Raw genomic sequence first — 22,493 nt, 5'->3', positions numbered from 1 at the left:
TGTGATAGATGTCTACCTCTAGAACAAGTCCCATTGACTCACCTAATAATAATGAAGAGCCAAATGTAAATTGGAATGATTCGTGGACTGATTCACAAGTTTCCGAAGAGGAACCGGAAGAAGAGTCGGAACCGGAAGAAGAATCGGAACCGGATGAAGAAATAGAACCGGTGGGGGAAATAATAAAACGGTTAAGTAAAAGAAAATCCTCAACCAACCGACCAAGGTTAATTATGGTCAATGGTATTTCCGCCAAGGAAGCAAAATATTGGGAGGATTACCAATTCTCCGATGAATCGGATTTCGACGAGAATTCCGATGATGTTATAGAAATTACCCCAACTGAATTTAAAAAGGCAAAAGAAAATAATAAGGGAAAGGGCATAAAAATAGAGAAATCTAATTCCAACCCCGATGAACTTTATATGTATCGTCAACCCCCGAAGTCCTTAAGTTGTAACAATGACCCGGGAACCTCTAGACCACCAGGTTTTTCTAAACCAATGTGGAAAATTACGGCTCGTATTAGGGGAACATCATATATCCCTAGAAACTTGGCAAAACGAACCAAAACCGAAGAAGAAGAAACAAGCAAGTCGGAATAAGATAGTTGTATTCGTGTGGTGTAATATATGTAATATAGTGTGCTTATGCTTTATGATATATGTAAAAATTGCTTGATTAATAAGTATTTTTTTTTATGAATCTATCTCTTGTCTATTTTACAGTATAAAAACACAAAATGGATAGACAACCCAATATTTTAAGAGACCTACCCGGAGACATGATTGATGAAATCTTGTCTAGAGTCGGTCAGAATTCTTCGGCACAACTATTTAAGGCGAGATCAGTTTGTAAGACATTCGAAGAACGTTCCAAGAATGCCTTGGTTTATAAAAGGCTTTCGTTCGAAAGATGGGGGATATCACATTGGGAAATCCATAAGTTACGATGTGTTTACTTTGACGCATATATTGCGGGGAACCCAAATGCTATTTTACGCAATGGGTTAAGAAATTATTTTGACTCAATATATCCGAATATTGGACTTCGTGATTTAGAAAAAGCGGCTAACATGCAACATAAAGAAGCATGTTATGCTTACGGATTAGTAATGTTCGCTTCTCACCAAAGTGAGAACAAGAACATCGGGCTATAACTATTAAACAAAACGTTCCCACAAGTGACGGAGTCGGTAATTGGGGTAAGAAATGAGGTTTTTAGATTGTTACAGGACTGTTGGACATTACGTAACCCTCGTCCCTTTGACAACATTACAACACGCTGTCTTATCAATGGCCATAACGGTTATGTTCCACAAGACCAAGGATGGGAAGTAATCCTAGTAAAACCAGAATGCATGACTTGTTTCTGGACGTATGAATTACGTGTCTTTATTGCCTTTGCTGAACGACTTGTGTACTAGCTAGAATTATCTTCACAACCATCTTGTATCAAATTTATTGTGTGCTATATTTCATGCTATATGTAAAATAAGCGATATTGTAAGTTTGTAAAATATTGTGTAAAAGTTTGAACGCGAAATATTATTATAATCAGTTTTTCATATAGAATTGTAGTAGTTGAATTGTATATTAGCTACTAAGTATGAACTTAACGGGTAGGTACTACCCGAATTTAAACTTATAAAACGCTAATATGAAGAAAAAGCTTTTATAAATGAGTTCATATTATGCTACGAAATACTATTAACTACTCTTAATATTCTGTATGATTAACTTGTTCCATTTGACTATTTTGAAGGAAATGGCACCGACTACTCGACACACCGTGAATATGAATGAAGAGGAATTCCGTACTTTTCTAGCTTCAAACATAGCCGCAGTACAGGCTGCGCTACATACCAACAATAACCTTGGATCTAGCAGTACAGGAAATCATGTAGGATGCACCTACAAAGAATTCACTGCCTGCAAACCTTTGGAATTTGATGGAACCGAAGGACCGATCGGATTGAAACGGTGGACCGAGAAGGTCGAATCGGTGTTTGCCATAAGTAAGTGTACTGAAGAGGACAAAGTAAAGTACGCTACGCATACCTTCACAGGTTCTGCGTTAACATGGTGGAATACCTATCTAGAGCAAGTGGGACAAGATGATGCTTACGCACTACCATGGTCAGCATTCAAGCACTTGATGAACGAGAAGTACAGTCCCAGAACCGAGGTCAATAAGCTCAAGATAGAACTTAGAGGGTTACGAACCCAAGGATTTGATATTACCACGTACGAAAGACGATTCACAGAATTGTGCCTATTGTGTCCAGGAGCGTTCGAAGATGAGGAAGAGAAGATCGACGCGTTTGTGAAAGGATTACCGGAAAGAATCCAAGAAGATATAAGTTCACACGAGCCCGCCTCCATACAACAGGCATGTAGAATGGCTCACAAACTAGTGAACTAGATTGAAGAAAGAATTAAAGAACAGACTGCTGAAGAGGCCAATGTGAAGCAAGTCAAAAGAAAGTGGGAGGAAAACGGTGATAAGAATCACCAATACAATAACAACAGCAATTACAACAATAATCGCAACAATTATCCCAACAATCGCAACATCAATCGCAACTACAACAAACGGCCCAACAACAACAACAACAACAACAATAACAACAGCAACTACAACAATCATCCCAACACCAATAATAACCGCAACAACAACAACAATCAGAAGCAGCTATGTCAAAGGTGTGAAAAGTATCACTCGGGGTTCTGCACCAAATTTTGCAACAAGTGTAAAAGAAATGGTCATAGCGCGGCGAAGTGTGAGGTCTACGGACCAGGGGTTAATAGAACGAAAGGAACAAATGGTGTCTGAACGAGTAATGGCGGAGGAAGTAGTGTCGGAGCAAGTTATGCCAATATAGTTTGTTATAAATGTGGAAAACCGGGCCACATTATTAGAAATTGCCCGAACCAGGAGAACACGAATGGACAAGGCCGCGGAAGAGTTTTCAATATTAATGCGGCAGAGGCACAGGAAGACCCGGAGCTTGTTACGGGTACGTTTCTTATTGACAATAAATCTGCTTACGTTTTATTTGATTCGGGTGCGGATAGAAGCTATATGAGTAGAGATTTGTGTGCTAAATTAAGTTGTCCATTGACGCCTTTGGATAGTAAATTTTTACTCGAATTAGCAAATGGTAATTAATTTCAGCAGATAATATATGTCGGAATCGAGAAATTAAACTGGTTAGCGAAACATTTAAGATTGATTTGATACCTGTAGAGTTAGGGAGTTTTGATGTGATAATCGGTATGGACTGGTTGAAAGAAGTGAAAGCAGAGATCGTTTGTTACAAAAATGCAATTCGCATTATACGAGAAAAAGGAAAACCCTTAATGGTGTACGGAGAAAAGGGCAACACGAAGCTACATCTTATTAGTAATTTGAAGGCACAAAAACTAATAAGAAAAGGTTGCTATGCTGTTCTAGCACACGTCGAGAAAGTACAAACTGAAGAAAAGAGCATCAATGATGTTCCCATTGCAAAAGAATTTCCCGATGTATTTTCGAAAGAATTACCGGGATTACCCCCACATCGATCCGTTGAATTTCAAATAGATCTTGTACCAGGAGCTGCACCAATAGCTCGTGCTCCTTACAGACTCGCACCCAGCGAGATGAAAGAACTACAAAGCCAATTACAAGAACATTTAGAGCGTGGTTTCATTCGACCAAGCACATCACCGTGGGGAGCTCCTGTTTTGTTTGTCAAGAAGAAAGATGGTACATTCAGGTTGTGTATCGACTACCGAGAGTTGAACAAACTTACCATCAAGAACCGCTACCCACTACCGAGAATCGACGACTTATTTGATTAACTACAAGGCTCGTCTGTTTATTCAAAGATTGACTTACGTTCCGGGTATCATCAAATGCGGGTGAAAGAAGATGATATTCCAAAGACTGCTTTCAGAACACGTTACGGTCATTACGAGTTTATGGTCATGCCGTTTGGTTTAACTAATGCACCAGCTGTGTTCATGGACCTTATGAACCGAGTGTGTGGACCATACCTTGACAAGTTTGTCATTGTTTTCATTGATGACATACTTATTTACTCAAAGAATGACCAAGAACACGGTGAACATTTGAGAAAGGTGTTAGAAGTATTGAGGAAGGAAGAATTGTACGCTAAGTTTTCAAAGTGTGCATTTTGGTTAGAAGAAGTTCAATTCCTCGGTCACATAGTGAACAAAGAAGGTATTAAGGTGGATCCGGCAAAGATAGAAACTGTTGAAAAGTGGGAAACCCCGAAAACTCCGAAACACATACGCCAGTTTTTAGGACTAGCTGGTTACTACAGAAGGTTCATCTAAGAGTTTTCCAGAATAGCAAAACCCTTGACTGCATTAACGCATAAAGGGAAGAAATTTGAATGGAATGATGAACAAGAGAAAGCGTTTCAGTTATTGAAGAAAAAGCTAACTACGGCACCTATATTGTCATTGCCTGAAGGGAATGATGATTTTGTGATTTATTGTGACGCATCAAAGCAAGGTCTCGGTTGTGTATTAATGCAACGAACGAAGGTGATTGCTTATGCGTCTAGACAATTGAAGATTCACGAACAAAATTATACGACGCATGATTTGGAACTAGGCGCGGTTGTTTTTGCATTAAAGACTTGGAGGCACTACTTATATGGGGTCAAAAGTATTATATATACCGACCACAAAAGTCTTCAATACATATTTAATCAGAAACAACTGAATATGAGGCAGCGTAGGTGGATTGAATTGTTGAATGATTACGACTTTGAGATTCGTTACCACCCAGGAAAGGCAAATGTGGTAGCCGATGCCTTGAGCAGGAAGGACAGAGAACCCATTCGAGTAAAATCTATGAATATAATGATTCGTAATAACCTTACTACTCAAATAAAGGAGGCGCAACAAGGAGATTTAAAAGAGGGAAATTTAAAGGATGAAATACCCAAGGGATCGGAGAAGCATCTTAATATTCGGGAAGACGGAACCCGGTATTGGGCTGAAAGGATTTGGGTACCAAAATTTGGAGATATGAGAGAAATGGTACTTAGAGAAGCTCATAAAACCAGATACTCAATACATCCTGGAACGGGGAAGATGTACAAGGATCTCAAGAAACATTTTTGGTGGCCAGGTATGAAAGCCGATGTTGCTAAATATGTAGGAGAATGTTTGACGTGTTCTAAGGTCAAAGCTGAGCATCAGAAACCATCAGGTCTACTTCAACAACCCGAAATCCCGGAATGGAAATGGGAAAGCATTACCATGGATTTCATCACTAAATTGCCAAGGACTGCAAGTGGTTTTGATACTATTTGGGTAATAGTTGATCGTCTCACCAAATCAGCACACTTCCTACCAATAAGAGAAGATGACAAGATGGAGAAGTTAGCATGACTGTATTTGAATGAAGTCGTCTCCAGACATGGAATACCAATCTCTATTATCTCTGATAGGGATGGCAGATTTATTTCAAGATTCTGGCAGACATTACAGCAAGCATTAGGAACTCGTCTAGACATGAGTACTGCCTATCATCCACAAACTGATGGGTAGAGCGAAAGGAAGATACAAACGCTTGAAGACATGCTACGAGCATGTGTTATTGATTTCGGAAACAGTTGGGATCGACATCTACCGTTAGCAGAATTTTCCTACAACAACAGCTACCATTCAAGCATTGAGATGGCGCCGTTTGAAGCACTTTATGGTAGAAAGTGTAGGTCTCCGATTTGTTGGAGTAAAGTGGGGGATAGACAGATTACAGGTCCGGAGATTATACAAGAAACTACCGAGAAGATCATCCAAATTCAACAACGGTTGAAAACCGCCCAAAGTCGACAAAAGAGCTACGCTGACATTAAAAGAAAAGATATAGAATTTGAAATTGGAGAGATGGTCATGCTTAAAGTTGCACCTTGGAAAGGCGTTGTTCGATTTGGTAAACGAGGGAAATTAAATCCAAGGTATATTGGACCATTCAAGATTATTGATCGTGTCGGACCAGTAGCTTACCGACTTGAGTTACCTCAACAACTCGCGGCTGTACATAACACTTTCCACGTTTCGAATTTGAAGAAATGTTTTGCTAAAGAAGATCTCACTATTCCGTTAGATGAAATCCAAATCAACGAAAAACTTCAATTCATCGAAGAACCCGTCGAAATAATGGATCGTGAGGTTAAAAGACTTAAGCAAAACAAGATACCAATTGTTAAGGTTCGATGGAATGCTCGTAGAGGACCCGAGTTCACCTGGGAGCATGAAGATCAGATGAAGAAGAAATACCCGCATCTATTTCCAGAAGATTCGTCAACACCTTCAACAGCTTAAAATTTCGGGACAAAATTTATTTAACGGGTAGGTACTGTAGTGACCCGAACTTTTCCATGTTTATATATATTAATTGAGATTGATATTTACATGATTAAATGTTTCCAACATGTTAAGCAATCAAACTTGTTAAGACTTGATTAATTGAAATATGTTTCATATAGACAATTGACCACCCAAGTTGACCGGCGATTCACGAACGTTAAAACTTGTAAAAAAGACATGACGATATATATATATGGATATACATATGGTTAACATGAGATTATGATAAGTAAGTATCTCCATAAGTATATTAACAATGAGTTATATACATATAAACAAGACTACTAACTTAAGGATTTCGAAACGAGACATATATGTAACGATTATCGTTGTAACGACATTTAAATGTATATATATCATATTAAGAGATATTCATACATGATAATATCATGATAATATAATAATTTAAAATCTCATTTGATATTATAAACATTGGGTTAACAACATTTAACAAGATCGTTAACCTAAAGGTTTCAAAACAACACTTACATGTAACGACTAACGATGACTTAACGACTCAGTTAAAATGTATATACATGTAGTGTTTTAATATGTATTTATACACTTTTGAAAGACTTCAATACACTTATCAAAATACTTCTACTTAACAAAAATGCTTACAATTACATCCTCGTTCAGTTTCATCAACAATTCTACTCGTATGCACCCGTATTCGTACTCGTACAATACACAGCTTTTAGATGTATGTACTATTGGTATATACACTCCAATGATCAGCTCTTAGCAGCCCATGTGAGTCACCTAACACATGTGGGATCTATCATTTGGCAACTAGCATGAAATATCTCATATAATTACAAAAAATATGAGTAATCATTCATGACTTATTTACATGAAAACAAAATTACATATCCTTTATATCTAATCCATACACCAACGACCAAAAACACCTACAAACACTTTCATTCTTCAATTTTCTTCATCTAATTGATCTCTCTCAAGTTCTATCTTCAAGTTCTAAGTGTTCTTCATAAATTCCAAAAGTTCTAGTTTCATAAAATCAAGAATACTTTCAAGTTTGCTAGCTCACTTCCAATCTTGTAAGGTGATCATCCAACCTCAAGAAATCTTTGTTTCTTACAGTAGGTTATCATTCTAATACAAGGTAACAATCATATTCAAACTTTGGTTCAATTTCTATAACTATAACAATCTTATTTCAAGTGATGATCTTACTTGAACTTGTTTTCGTGTCATGATTCTGCTTCAAGAACTTCGAGCCATCCAAGGATCCGTTGAAGCTAGATCAATTTTTCTCTTTTCCAGTAGGTTTATCCAAGGAACTTAAGGTAGTAATGATGTTCATAACATCATTCGATTCATACATATAAAGCTATCTTATTCGAAGATTTAAACTTGTAATCACTAGAACATAGTTTAGTTAATTCTAAACTTGTTCGCAAACAAAAGTTAATCCTTCTAACTTGACTTTTAAAATCAACTAAACACATGTTCTATATCTATATGATATGCTAACTTAATGATTTAAAACCTGGAAACACGAAAAACACCGTAAAACCGGATTTACGCCGTCGTAGTAACACCGCGGGCTGTTTTGGGTTAGTTAATTAAAAACTATGATAAACTTTGATTTAAAAGTTGTTATTCTGAGAAAATGATTTTTATTATGAACATGAAACTATATCCAAAAATTATGGTTAAACTCAAAGTGGAAGTATGTTTTCTAAAATGGTCATCTAGACGTCGTTCTTTCGACTGAAATGACTACCTTTACAAAAACGATTTGTAACTTATTTTTCCGACTATAAACCTATAATTTTTATGTTTATATTCATAAAATAGAGTTCAATATGAAACCATAGCAATTTGATTCACTCAAAACGGATTTAAAATGAAGAAGTTATGGGTAAAACAAGATTGGATAATTTTTCTCATTTTAGCTACGTGAAAATTGGTAACAAATCTATTCCAACCATAACTTAATCAACTTGTATTGTATATTATGTAATCTTGAGATACCATAGACACGTATACAATGTTTCGACCTATCATGTCGACACATCTATATATATTTCGGAACAACCATAGACACTCTATATGTGAATGTTGGAGTTAGCTATACAGGGTTGAGGTTGATTCCAAAATATATATAGTTTGAGTTGTGATCAATATTGAGATACGTATACACTGGGTCGTGGATTGATTCAAGATAATATTTATCGATTTATTTCTGTACATCTAACTGTGGACAACTAGTTGTAGGTTACTAACGAGGACAGCTGACTTAATAAACTTAAAACATCAAAATATATTAAAAGTGTTGCAAATATATTTTGAACATACTTTAATATATATGTATATATTGTTATAGGTTCGTGAATCAACAGTGGCCAAGTCTTACTTCTCGACGAAGTAAAAATCTGTGAAAGTGAGTTATAGTCCCACTTTTAAAATCTAATATTTTTGGGATGAGAATACATGCAGGTTTTATAAATGATTTACAAAATAGACACAAGTACGTGAAACTACATTCTATTGTTGAATTATCGAAATCGAATATGCCCCTTTTTATTAAGTCTGGTAATCTAAGAATTAGGGAACAGACACCCTAATTGACGCGAATCCTAAAGATAGATCTATTGGGCCTAACAAACCCCATCCAAAGTACCGGATGCTTTAGTACTTCGAAATTTATATCATATCCGAAGGGTGTCCCGGAATGATGGGGATATTCTTATATATGCATCTTGTTAATGTCGGTTACCAGGTGTTCACCATATGAATGACTTTTATCTCTATGTATGGGATGTGTATTGAAATATGAAATCTTGTGGTCTATTATTATGATTTGATATATATAGGTTAAACCTATAACTCACCAACATTTTTGTTGACATTTTAAGCATGTTTATTCTCAGGTGATTATTAAAAGCTTCCACTGTCGCATACTTAAATAAGGACGAGATTTAGAGTCCATGCTTGTATGATATTATGTAAAAACTGCATTCAAGAAACTTATTTTGTTGTAACATATTTGTATTGTAAACCATTATGTAATGGTCGTGTGTAAACAGGATATTTTAGATTATCATTATTTGATAATCTACGTAAAGCTTTTTAAACCTTTATTGATGAAATAAAGGTTATGGTTTGTTTTAAAATGAATGCAGTCTTTGAAAAACGTCTCATATAGAGGTCAAAACCTCGCAACGAAATCAATTAATATGGAACGTTTTTAATCAATAAGAACGGGACATTTCAGAAGAGGTTGTACATCAGTGGTATCCATTGAAACATCAACCGTTGTTGACGTTGAGCCTTGATCCGCTTGATCTGATGTAACATTATCTAATGGATTCAATAGAGTATCTGGAGAAACAGCTGGAGTTGTATCAACTGATGAATCTTGAATTGGGTCAAGATTATCAGTAACAGGAGGTTGGAGGGAGGATGAAGAACCAACAGGTGAATCAGTTGGTGTTGAATCTTCATCAAAAAGACTTTGAAGAGTCTCCACAGTAGTTGACTGTGATGGTGTAACCGGTACAGCTTGAACATTTGAATCCCGTTGAGGAGTATAAAGACTATCAAACAAGATATCCAGTTCCTCTAAAGTAACCGTAGGAACACCCTTCTTCAAGAAAATTGAGTTTTGCACGGAAGAAGTAGTAGCCAGGTTAGGATCGGGTTTTGAACTGAGTTGTTCAAAAGCCATTCCCGAAAATTCATCGAACTTGACGTTGATGCTCTCTTTAATCATCTTTGTCCGCTTATGATAAACACGATAAGCAACTTTGTTCGAGGAATAACCAAGAAATATGGCCTGATCGCCATGAGGATCAAACTTTCCGAGGCTGTCAAAGTCGTTAAGCACATAGCATATACAACTAAAAACACGGAAATATTTGACATTCGGGCGTCTACCATATAATAACTCATATGGAGTTTTATCAAAACGTTTGTTTACAATACAACGATTTTGGGTATAGCATGCAGTTGAAATGGCCTCCCCCCACATTTTTGGAGGTAATTTGGAGTAGGCAAGCATCGTTCGTGCTGCTTCGCACAACGTACAATTACGTCGTTCGACGACTCCATTTTGTTGGGGGGTCCGAGCAGCAGAGAACTGATGTTCAATGCCTTGGTCTTTCAAATAACTATCAAGCGGGTCATTCTTAAATTCCGTCCCATTATCAGTTCTGATGCTCTTAACATGTTTGTTAAAAGAGCGTTGAATCTTTTTAATGAATTCAATGATAATGGCGGGGGTTTCTGACTTAGTTCGCAAAAGAAAAATCCATGTAAACCGGGTATAGTCATTAACAATGACAAGCACATGTTTCTTGCCACCGAGGCTAGAAATACGCATGGTCCCACATAAGTCCATATGCAATAATTGCAAAGACGATGAAGTACTGGGGTTTTGCTTAAGCGGATGATTAGTCCGTTTCAGCTTACCCATCGCACATGATGGACACACATGATGCTTATCATATTGAAAGGTTGGAATACCATCAACTAAATCTTTAGAGACTAGTCGATTGATACCCTTGTAATTCAGGTGTGACATCCGATGATGCCATAACCATGAATTTTCTTTGGTAGAACGAGTGGCCAAACACATAGTTGCATGTGATGGTGCATCATTGAGGTCAATAGTATATAGTGAAGCACAACGTTTACCAACAAGAAGATCATTCCCTTCGGTGGATTGCACCGAGCATTGTCGACGTTCAAACAGAACTTGGAGATCTCCATCACAGAATTAGCTCACACTAAATAAACTGCACCCCAAACCCTCAACATATGAAACCCGTTTGATTGTTATGCCATTTTGCACAAAATCTCCGTAACCCTTTATTGTTGCAATCTCATCGTTTCCGAATGTAACCGTTCCTAGGAATTTGTCAACGAAGTTGACAAGCAAGGATTTATCGCCCGTCATGTGTCGAGAACAACCGGAATCGATATACCAAACGCAGACGTCGAAACCCTGTAAATGTGAATTTCCTAGAGTTTAGGTACCCAAAGTTTTTTGGGTCCTTTGCGGTTAGTACCAACAATAAACTTTGGATTAACAACAAACTTTGGATCAATGATGAAATATCACGTAAAGCATCATGCAGTTTAGACAATAAAACATCATTTAAAACCACATTACATGAAGCATCATACGCAATATCAATCTTTACATCGTTATCAAAAGTCTTAACACACAATTTATTCCAAGTAGATGTTTTGTTCACAGACGAAAATTGAAAAACATGAGAGGATTTTCTAGGCCGACTAGCAGTTTGCTTTGGTTTGGTTGCTAATTTCTTAGTCGTGGACTTAGGAACCCATACAGATTTGTAATTCAAGTTTGAATTATGACCTGTGACACGAAAAACACCGTTGTTAGTTAGACGTCCAAACTTTTCAGTTAACACATGAGATGACTGATTTTGCAGAATTTCCAATTTGATTGTACGTTCTTTTGCATCATACTCACTTAAATCAGGTTTAGAACTTGTGTGTGTCCACTTGTGGACTTAACTGATTTCTTTAAAAGACTCTCTTTTGAAGTTTTTGACATAGGAATCATAGGAATCCTTTCAGTTAACACAGAACCATTTGGAGAATGAACCTTTTTAACAAAATATTGAGTTGTAGAAACAACTTTCGAACCATGAATGCCAAATTGAGAACGTAGAGGATTTTTAAGAATAGTAATGGATTTTACATCCTTAGATGTTGTTGTTCCCTTCCCCTTCTTAGTAATCCCATCAGTACATTCAAGCACATTGGTTGCAACATTAGACGTTTGCTTAAGTGTGTTAGCCTGTTTCATTTGAATTATCTTTTGTTTTAAGCTTTTAATCTCAAGACATAATTCTTCAGTAGAAACTATCACTTCACCCTCCTTAAAAGCATAAGTACATTCTTTCTTAGGCAGTGAAGGCAATTTATCACACAAAGTAAGCATTTGTTCTAATGATTGGCACTTAAGTTGCAAGTCAATATTCTCCTGTTCATGTTGAGCTACTATACGATTCAAATTACGTACAGCAGGCAAATGCAAGTAATAATCATGCAAAGGATGAAGTTGACTTTCAAAATCTATCAAAGGTTCAATGTTCGGTTCATCCTGAGGTTCTACTTTTTCATCTAAAGAATTTTGACCTAGAGAATCTGTCTCAAAGAAGATAGTTAGTTCATGTGCTAGGTGTTCACAGAAAACATCATCTGGACATGCAGGTAAAGTTGGTAGAATTGGTTTCACATCAAAATTTGGTTCATCAAACACCTCATCTATTGCAGTAATGCTAGAACTAGGTTTGTTAAACACTTCATTCTCAAGCATTAAAATGTATTTCTCTAGCATGAGTGTTGGGATATAAACCAGTCTACGCTTAGGCACATAATCTTCACGTTGCATGTTCTTTTCAGTTTCAACAAGATTTTTTAAGAAATCGGGATTCGATTTACCTATCGTAGCATTGATTTTTTCATACATTAAGCTAATTTGATGGTATTTCCTAGATTTACGATTTTCAATAATATAATCAAAATCAGCATCAGAAGCATGTACAAAATGCGATGGTAAACCAGCTTGAAAATAATCAGAATGATATAATCCTGGAATCTTTTTGGAAGCATTTTCCAAAATTTTCGGATCTTCATAACCCAACCCCCACTTTTCACCATGAATCGTTTTTGGTCTATTCATGAAAATCGTTTGTTTTGAAAGTTCCATATCCATGATAGCTTTGGATTGCTCTGTTCGATAGAGTTTTTCCTCATATCGAGCAAGTTGTGCTTTCATTTGAAAAGATTCTTTTGACAATAAAGAAATTTCAGTGTTCTTTTCAATTATGGTGTTTTCCAATTGAACGATTTTCTTGTTTAGTTTTGAAAGTGTGGGTTCATGTTGGTTTTTCAAATCAGAAAGATTTTTTTCTAAAAATTGAACTTTTTCTGCAAGTCGTTCCGATTTTAAACGATAATCAGTTCTTTCAACTTTAATTGGATGAATTGTCTTTTTCAGATCTTCCAACTCAGTTTTCGTAGAGTTGAGTTGGAGAGTCAATTGTTGCACATTCATTTGCAATTTGGATGAGGAAGGTCTGGTCTCATTCATTTTGATTTTATCTTTTAAAACCTTGTTTTCAGATTTTAAGCCTTTGACTTCTTTTGACATTGAAACCAGATTCTTCATCAAGTCATTTTTCATTTTGATAAAATCAGGTGAGATTTCAGATGATTGTACCTCATCATCATCGGATGTTGAGTCAGAATTCTCCATTGCTTCCTTAGCTTTGATGAGCTTTGTCACCTTGCAAACATTTGCATGTTCCACTTCTGAATCTGAATCGTCAGTCCAGTTAAACCAAGTATCATCAACCGGTTTTAGCTCTCCCCCAGTTTCCACAATCTTAGCCATCAACATTTTCTTCTTGTAGTAAGCTGCGTCCTTCTTCTTAGGCATCTTGCACTCATGAGAGTAATGACCAGCTTTGCCACAATTGAAATAAATTGAATCTTCCTTCTTAGAATCATCAGCACGTTGTTGTTTAGATTGATCAGCTTTCTTGTAGTACGAGGAAGATGATGAGTTTTTGCGTTGATTGCTTGATTTGCCTTTAAACTTGTGTTTGTTCAAGGCTTTTGTGAACATGGCTACCATCTTGACTAATTCAAGGTGAGAATCATCAACATCAGAAAGATTCAAATCTTCTGAATCAGTTGATTCTTCAACAAGCACTTTCTTGGACAAGCCTTTGGAAGACGTCAACGATTTGCTCTTCTTTTTAGCAATTAGGGCAAGTGGATCGCCTGGAGAAGACTCTTTCCTTCCTTCTTGAAGTTTAGACACTTCAGGTTGGTAATGCATAAGAACTCCAACAAGCTCATGAATAGTCAACTTGTCAATCTCTTTAGTAGATCGAACAATGGTTCCATAAGGAAGCCAATCAGCATTGAGCTTTTTGAGAAACTTCATGTTGACTTCAGCATTTACTTTTATGATCTTGCACCTTTTCAACTCATTGAGAACACCATTGAAACGACGATAGGTATCCTTGAGTGGTTCATCAGTTTCCTGCTTAAATATTCATTGAATCCCAGAGCCTTATTCAATTTAGTAACATCTGACATGTCATAACCTTCTTGCTGTCGTTTGATCTCATCCCATATATCTTTTGCTGTTATGTTGCTAACAACATTTTCAAACAATTCATACGGGATAGCTTGCATAACAATATTCTTTGCCTCTATGTCACCCTGAGCTCTCTCACGCTTATCACCAGAAAGTTCATAGACTGGAATTGGCATACCAGTATCCGGATGATAATCAACAACTGGACCATCTCTCAGAGAAGCCCAAATGTACTTTGCTTTCTCACCCTTATAGTCTATGTACTGAGTGATACGGTGAAGCCACTGAGTGTACTTGCCATCAAACAACACTGGAGGACGGTAATCTGATCCAATGATTAAAGTATCTTGAGTAGACATCTTGAAAATGAGGTAGATTCGGTAAAGATTCTGTATTACACAAATCTCAGATGAAAAATCACAACAATCTGATCAGAATGTCAGATTCTGTAACAGATTCGGTACTGTAGTAGATTCGGTAAAGTAGCAAATTCGGTAAAGATTCTGTATATTAGATTCTGTAAAAGAAACTGATCAGAAATACAAGAGACACACCCAGATTCAGTATAGATTCGGTAACCACAAGAATTGTAGCCTGTAACCACTTAAAACAATGAATTAAGTGATACAGAAACTCAGATTCTGTATATGATTCGGTAGTCAGATTCTGTAAGAATTTGAAGTTCAATCTCAATTCAATCCTTTTGAATTTGATTCTGTAACCTTACTGCACAAAGAAACACGTTAGTATCACACAAAATATCAAAGATACTGAAAGTATAGGATACCGAATGTCAACTGTAGCAGTTGACAATACCGAGTCTAAGTTTAAAACTTAGAAATATGATAGAATCCTTTCTCAAACCACACCAATTAGCTGCGTATGATCAAACCGAATGTGATAGAATCACAATCACACCACAATCTGCAACACTTAAGATGAATTTAAGTAATGAAGCAGACTCGGTATAACAGTTACGATACCGAGTGTTGATCAAATCTTCAAAACTTAATGAATTGAAGAAATTGAACCGTCAGAAATGTGATTTAACACCTCACGAACACAACTGAATCCTTAAATCTTCACAAAAATCCAGAATCAAGCTTGAATTAAGCAATACCGAGAGTTTTAGCCACAAACTCTAAAAATCAACTTGATTCTCCATAATTGAAGTTAAAAAGCTATAATGATGATCGAAACTCTTTCTAAAATGCCTAATGCACCTTTGCTGAACTTATCACAAGAATCTGAATGTCAGACTATCCAATTCGATGATACCGAATGTGATTCAAAATACCGAGAGTAATCAGATTCTATAATCTTCAATCTCTGGATCGATATAGTGATGTAGAATCACTTCCTGGAAGCTCTGATACCAAATGATAGGCCAGATCATGTTGAGATTGAGAGAAATGATAAGATAAAGAGAGATTCGGTAGATAGGAATGAGACTCGGTATTAGAGAGAATCGGTACAATTACATTCCACAGCTTCTTGAACTCAGTTACAATGCAATGGCTATCTAATTAGGACTACTTAGGTTCCTTATATAGCCCTCTTCTAAGGAACCTTCATTTAAGCTTATTTTCACATTAACACTATACAACTTCGGGGTCCTAACAAAGATAGAACTTGAGAGAGATCAATTAGATGAAGAAAATTGAAGAATGAAAGTGTTTGTAGGTGTTTTTGGTCGTTGGTGTATGGATTAGATATAAAGGATATGTAATTTTTTTTTCATGTAAATAAGTCATGAATGATTACTCATATTTTTGTAATTTTATGAGATATTTCATGCTAGTTGCCAAATGATGATTCCCACATGTGTTAGGTGACTCACATGGGCTACTAAGAGCTGATCATTGGAGTGTATATACCAATAGTACATACATCTAAAAGCTGTGTATTGTACGAGTACGAATACGGGTGCATACGAGTAGAATTGTTGATGAAACTGAACGAGGATGTAATTGTACGCATTTTTGTTAAGTAGAAGTATTTTGATAAGTGTCTTGAAGTCTTTCAAAAGTGTATGAATACATATTAAAACACTACATGTATATACATTTTAACTGAGTCGTTAAGTCATCGTTAGTCGTTACATGTAAGTGTTGTTTTGAAACCATTAGGTTAACGATCTTGTTAAATGTTGTTAACCCATTGTTTATTAAATCAAATGAGATTTTAAATTATTACATTATCATGATATCATGATGTATTAATATATCTTAATATGATATATATACATTAAATGTCGTTACAACGATAATCGTTACATATATGTCTCGTTTCAAAATCATTAAGTTAGTAGTCTTTTTTTACATATGTAGTTCATTGCTAATATACTTAATGATATGTTTACTTATCATAATATCATGTTAACTATTTATATATCCATATATATGTCATCATATAGTTTTTACAAGTTTTAACGTTCGTGAATCGCCGGTCAACTTGGGTGGTCAATTGTCTATATGAAACCTATTTCAATTAATCAAGTCTTAACAAGTTTGATTGTTGCTTAACATGTTGGAAATACTTAATCATGTAAATAACAATTTCATTTAATATATATATAAACATGGAAAAGTTCGGGTCACTACAATGCGACCGCATGAGGTTTGTGAAGGAACCCCATGCGATCGCATGGGGCCTGTATTTTTTTTTTTAACATTTTTTTATTTGGGTTTTTTTTTATAAAAACCCTTACTTAATAAAACATATATTTAATTAAAAATTAAAATTTTGTTTCTTTTTAGGATGAGGGCGTTTCGGAACGATGTCCTAGTCCGTCCCTCGACAAAATTTTAAAATTTGTCAATTCAAAGCGCGATTTTAAAAGCAAAGATTTTTGGGTTTTTTTTTTAATGTTTTTGGCATACCTTAATTCAATAAGATTAAAAATAATGATAATAAAAGTTCTCGTCCCTCCCTTGGGTAGAGCAATTTCGGTTCAACGACCTAGTTTTCAACTCACGACGAATTTTAAAAATCATATTTTTAACTTAGCGAAATAAAGTAATTTTTTTTTAAATTCACACCAAACTTAAATTTAAAATTCATAAAATTAAAAATTCATATTATTAAAATTAAAAATTCACACCAAACTAATATTATATTTTTGATTTTATACATACAAACTTGTATTAAAAATATTAATTTTTCAAATATTTACAAACTTAAATATATTGATTTTAAAAATTTACAATAATAATTTAATATTAATATATTAATTTTAAAAATAAAATTAAAAATCTTTTTGGTCTTTTATCCCACTTTAATCAATCAAATATTATCAAAAATATACGTCCCTCTTTTCGGTAAAGTAATTTCGGCTATATTACCTAGTTTTACTCCTGACGAATTTTTGAAATATTTTGGGTTGATTGATTAAAGATATTTATACCTTAAGAATAAACGATAAATTTCGCAGTGATGTAATAAATTTTTGTATGATATCAATAATTTCGGTTGCAAAACCTAATTTTATTGAGTATCAATTTAATAATTTATAGCGAACAATTTAGCGTTTATTATCAAAAGGTTAAAAGCAATAAAAAAAAAAACTATACATACTTTCCAGTGAGATAGAATTCTCAGTGACCTGCTTTAACCCACTCATAAGATAGTCAGACTAATTGGTTTTCCATAGCTACATAGGCATAACCTCGAGCATTCAATGATTTTTCTTCGAAACATATGAACGGTCCATCTCAGCATAAAGTAACGAATTCGGTATTGGAATATGTCTGATTCGTCGAGCATTTTCCTTCGTGTGACCATTTTCCGCATTTGTGACATCTTTCAAGGTGTCATGCTCTTCTTTTCGCTGCGGATTTTGATTTTCCTTTACCAAAATGTAACTTATTATGATCGTTTCTGAGTTCTTTTCTTACTCCGTCCAATTTGGCTCTTATTACTGATACCAGGTCACTCGAGAGTGTGTCATTATTACGTTTAGTGATCAAAGCGTGTAGCATTAGACCATGGTTCAGATCAAAGGAATTCTTCATCTCGTAAAACCTAAAAAATAAAAATTCAGAATGGGGGGAGAAGACTAGTTCTTTAGGGTCTGCTAGGGAAAGACTAGTCGGATTCCATTCTCAAGAACTACACGAAAACGGAATATCGAACTCTAACAGAAATACATATTACCCTAAAAAGATTCAAACCTCCCCACACTTAGTTAGATGTGGTGTTGAAATTGTGATTAACATCATTTTCAATTGGATCATCAACAACTTGTATATCTCGGACTTTTGCTTCAATCCATTTGTTGATTTCCTTCGTAACTTTCACAAATTCAACTAACATTGCCTTTTCTTTTGGCGATAAATTGGATAGTAATCGGTTACATAACTTAAAGTTTCCCTTAATCCTAGCATCGTGAATCCGTTTATAAAGTTTCTTCGTTGAACTGTTAAAAACGGGTTCATCTAATTTCGTATCATCAACGGGGTTCTTTGTGATCGGATCATCATTAAGTGTTTCTTCATCTTCCCCACACTTATGTATTTTTATTGGTCTAACAGTTTTGATTGGTGGAGATCTAAACTTTCGGTTCACAAAGGTGATCGATTTATCACCATCCCTAAGTGTCATTCTACCTTCTCTTACATCAATGAACGCCTCGGTGGTTGCTAAAAATGGGCGACCTAAAATTAGAGGAATATCAAGGTTTTCCTCCATATTAATCACTATGAAGTTTGCAACAAAGGTCAAACTTCCCACGTTAACAAGTAAATTACTTGCTATTCCAACCGGGTGTTTAATGGTTAGGCCAAATGATTGAACACCTATTTTGGTTGGTTTTAATTTACCCATACCTAATCTTTTGTATAAGGAAAGAGGCATAATATTTGCACTTGCTCCTAAATCTGCGAGTCCATTATATACATCACCATCATTAAGCAAGCAAGAAATGATAAATTCACCCGGGTCTCCTGCTTTAGTAAGTCGAGTTGGTTTGTAAACCTTTTTCGGGTGTTCTTTTCTTGGTTCTTTCACTTCTATTTGAACTTTTTGTTCACATTTTTCTTCGTTTCTTGGAATGGGTGGTTTGTATAAGAATTCTTCTTCATCACTCCAATTTGAATCCTCCCTATTTTCCAATTTTGATTTTTCATATGTTGTTGATAACATATTTATGTTTTCATTTTGAAGGTTTTCTTGGGTGGTGAAATTATGATTGACTTCATTGTCAACTTCCATCGGACCATGTATGTAATGTTTAACTCTGTGACCATTAACTTTAAATTCAATCCCATTTGAATTTATTAACTCTATTGTTCCGTATGGGAAAACTCTTTTGACGATGAATGGTCCAGACCATCTTGATTTCAATTTTTCAGGAAATAGCTTGAATCTTGAATTGAAAAGAAGAACTTTGTCTCCTTCTTTAAATTCTTTTGAACTTCTGATTCTTTTATCATGCCATTTCTTCGTTCTTTCTTTATAGATTAACGAATTTTCGTATGCTTCATGTCTCAATTCTTCTAATTCATTTAGTTGACTTAACCGTAGACGTCCAGCTTCATGTAAATCAAGATTACATGTCTTCAAAGCCCAAAATGCTTTGTGTTCAATTTCTACTGGAAGATGACATGCTTTTCCATAAACGAGTCTAAAAGGTGTGGTTCCAATTGAAGTTTTGTAGGCTGTTCTAAAAGCCCAGAGTGCATCCTCCAATTTCATGGACCATTTCTTCGGATTTGATCCTACAGTTTTTTCTAGAATACGTTCTAAAGCTCGGTTGGTGTTTTTAACTTGTCCACTTGTTTGTGGATGATAAGCGGTGGAGATTTTATAAGTTACTCCATATCTTTTAAGAACTTTCTCAAGTTGATTATTAAAAAAATGAGTACCCCGATCACTTATTAAAGCTTTCGGTGTTCCAAACCTTGCAAAAAGACGTTTTAAAAAGTTGGCTACAACTCGTGCATCGTTAGTTGGGAGAGCTTGTGCTTCCGCCCATTTAGATACATAATCAATGGCAACGAGAATGTAGAGATTATTATGAGATTTTGGAAATGGACCCATGAAGCCAATACCCCAAACGTCAAATACTTCACATACTTGAATGACATTTGGTGGCATTTCATCACATTGACGTATTTTTCCGGCCCTTTGACAAGCATCACAGGATTTGCAAAGAAGGTGTGCGTCTTTGAAAATTGTAGGCCAATAGAATCCAGCATCGTAAACTTTTCTTGCTGTGAGTTGAGGCCCATAATGCCCTCCTGTTGGTCCTGTGTGACAATGATTTAAGATTTGACTAGCTTCATCTCCGAATACACATCGGCGTATTATTCCATCGGGACAACTTTTAAACAAATGTGGATCTTCCCAGAAATAGTGTTTTATATCACTAAAGAATTTCTTTTGTTTTTGGTATGACAACCCTTTTTCAAGGAATCCACATACTAAGTAGTTTGCATAGTCTGCAAACCATGAAATTTCATTATAATCTACCTTCAATAGATATTCATCAGGAAAGTTGTCTTGTATTGCCGATTCATTTAGAACTTCTAATTCAGGATTTTCAAGACGAGAAAGATGATCAGCGGAGAGATTTTCTGCTCCCTTTTTATCTCGGATTTCAATATCGAACTCTTGTAAGAGTAAGATCCAACGGATTAATCGTGGTTTAGCATCTTGTTTCAAAAATAGGTATCTAAGAGCAGAATGGTTGGTATAGACCACTGTTTTAGCTAGAACGAGATATGAACGAAATTTGTCAAAAGCAAAAAAAATAGCAAGGAGTTCTTTTTCAGTAGTTGTGTAATTTGTTTGTGCTCCTTGTAACGTCTTGCTAGCATAATAAATAGGTTGAAATCGTTTTTCAATTCTTTGTCCTAAAACGGCTCCCATTGCAAAATCACTTGCATCGCACATTAGTTCAAACGGTAGATTCCAATTTGGAGTTATCATAATCGGCGCATTAGTGAGTTTTTCTTTAAGAATATTAAACGATTTGATGCATTCATCTGAAAAGATGAATGGAGCATCCTTTTCTAGGAGTTTATTCATAGGAGTGGCAATTTTAGAAAAATATTTTATGAAACATCGGTTAAAACTGGCATGCCCTAGAAAACTCCAAACTCCTCTAACATTGGTGGGATGTAGAAGTTTAGCAATTACATCTACTTTAGCTCTATCCACTTCAATTCCTTCTTTTGAAATTTTATGACCAAGAACGATGCCTTCTTTAACCATGAAATGGCATTTCTCCCAATTAAGAACTAGATTTGATTGTTCACATCTAATAAGCATTCGTTCAAGATTAACTAAACATGATTCAAATTATCACCGAAGACTGAAAAGTCATCCATGAAAACTTCCATGCATTCTTCTATCATGTCATGAAAAATTACCATCATGCACCTTTGAAAGGTTGCAGGGGCGTTGCAAAGTCCAAATGGCATGCGTTTGTAAGCAAAAGTACCATAAGGGCACGTGAATATGGTTTTCTCTTGGTCCTCGGGTGCTATTGGAATTTGAAAATATCCGGAAAAACCATCAAGAAAACAATAGTAACTATTTCTGGCTAATCTTTCCAACATTTGATCAATGAAAGGTAAGGGAAAGTGATCTTTTCTGGTGGCGTCATTTAATTTTCTATAATCAATACAAATACGCCATCCTGTTACAGTCCTAGTAGGAATAAGCTTATTTTTCTCATTTGTGATGATAGTCATGCCACCCTTCTTAGGTACGCATTGAACTGGGCTTAACCATGGATTATCAGAAATTGGATAAATTAAACCTGCATCTAGCAGTTTAATAATTTCTTTCTTAACAACATCTTGCATATTAGGATTTAGTCTTCGTTGGCGTTGCACATACGTTTTATGACCTTCTTCCATAAGGATTTTATGTATGCAATACGAAGGACTTATTCCTTTAATATCATGAATTTTCCATGCAATAGCTGGTTTATGAGCTTTTAACACAGTAATGAGTTGAGATTTTTCATTTTCCGT

This window comes from Rutidosis leptorrhynchoides, chromosome 10, assembly GCF_046630445.1.
Source record: "Rutidosis leptorrhynchoides isolate AG116_Rl617_1_P2 chromosome 10, CSIRO_AGI_Rlap_v1, whole genome shotgun sequence".
NCBI lineage: Eukaryota > Viridiplantae > Streptophyta > Magnoliopsida > Asterales > Asteraceae > Rutidosis > Rutidosis leptorrhynchoides.
This window is presented reverse-complemented; position numbering follows the sequence as displayed.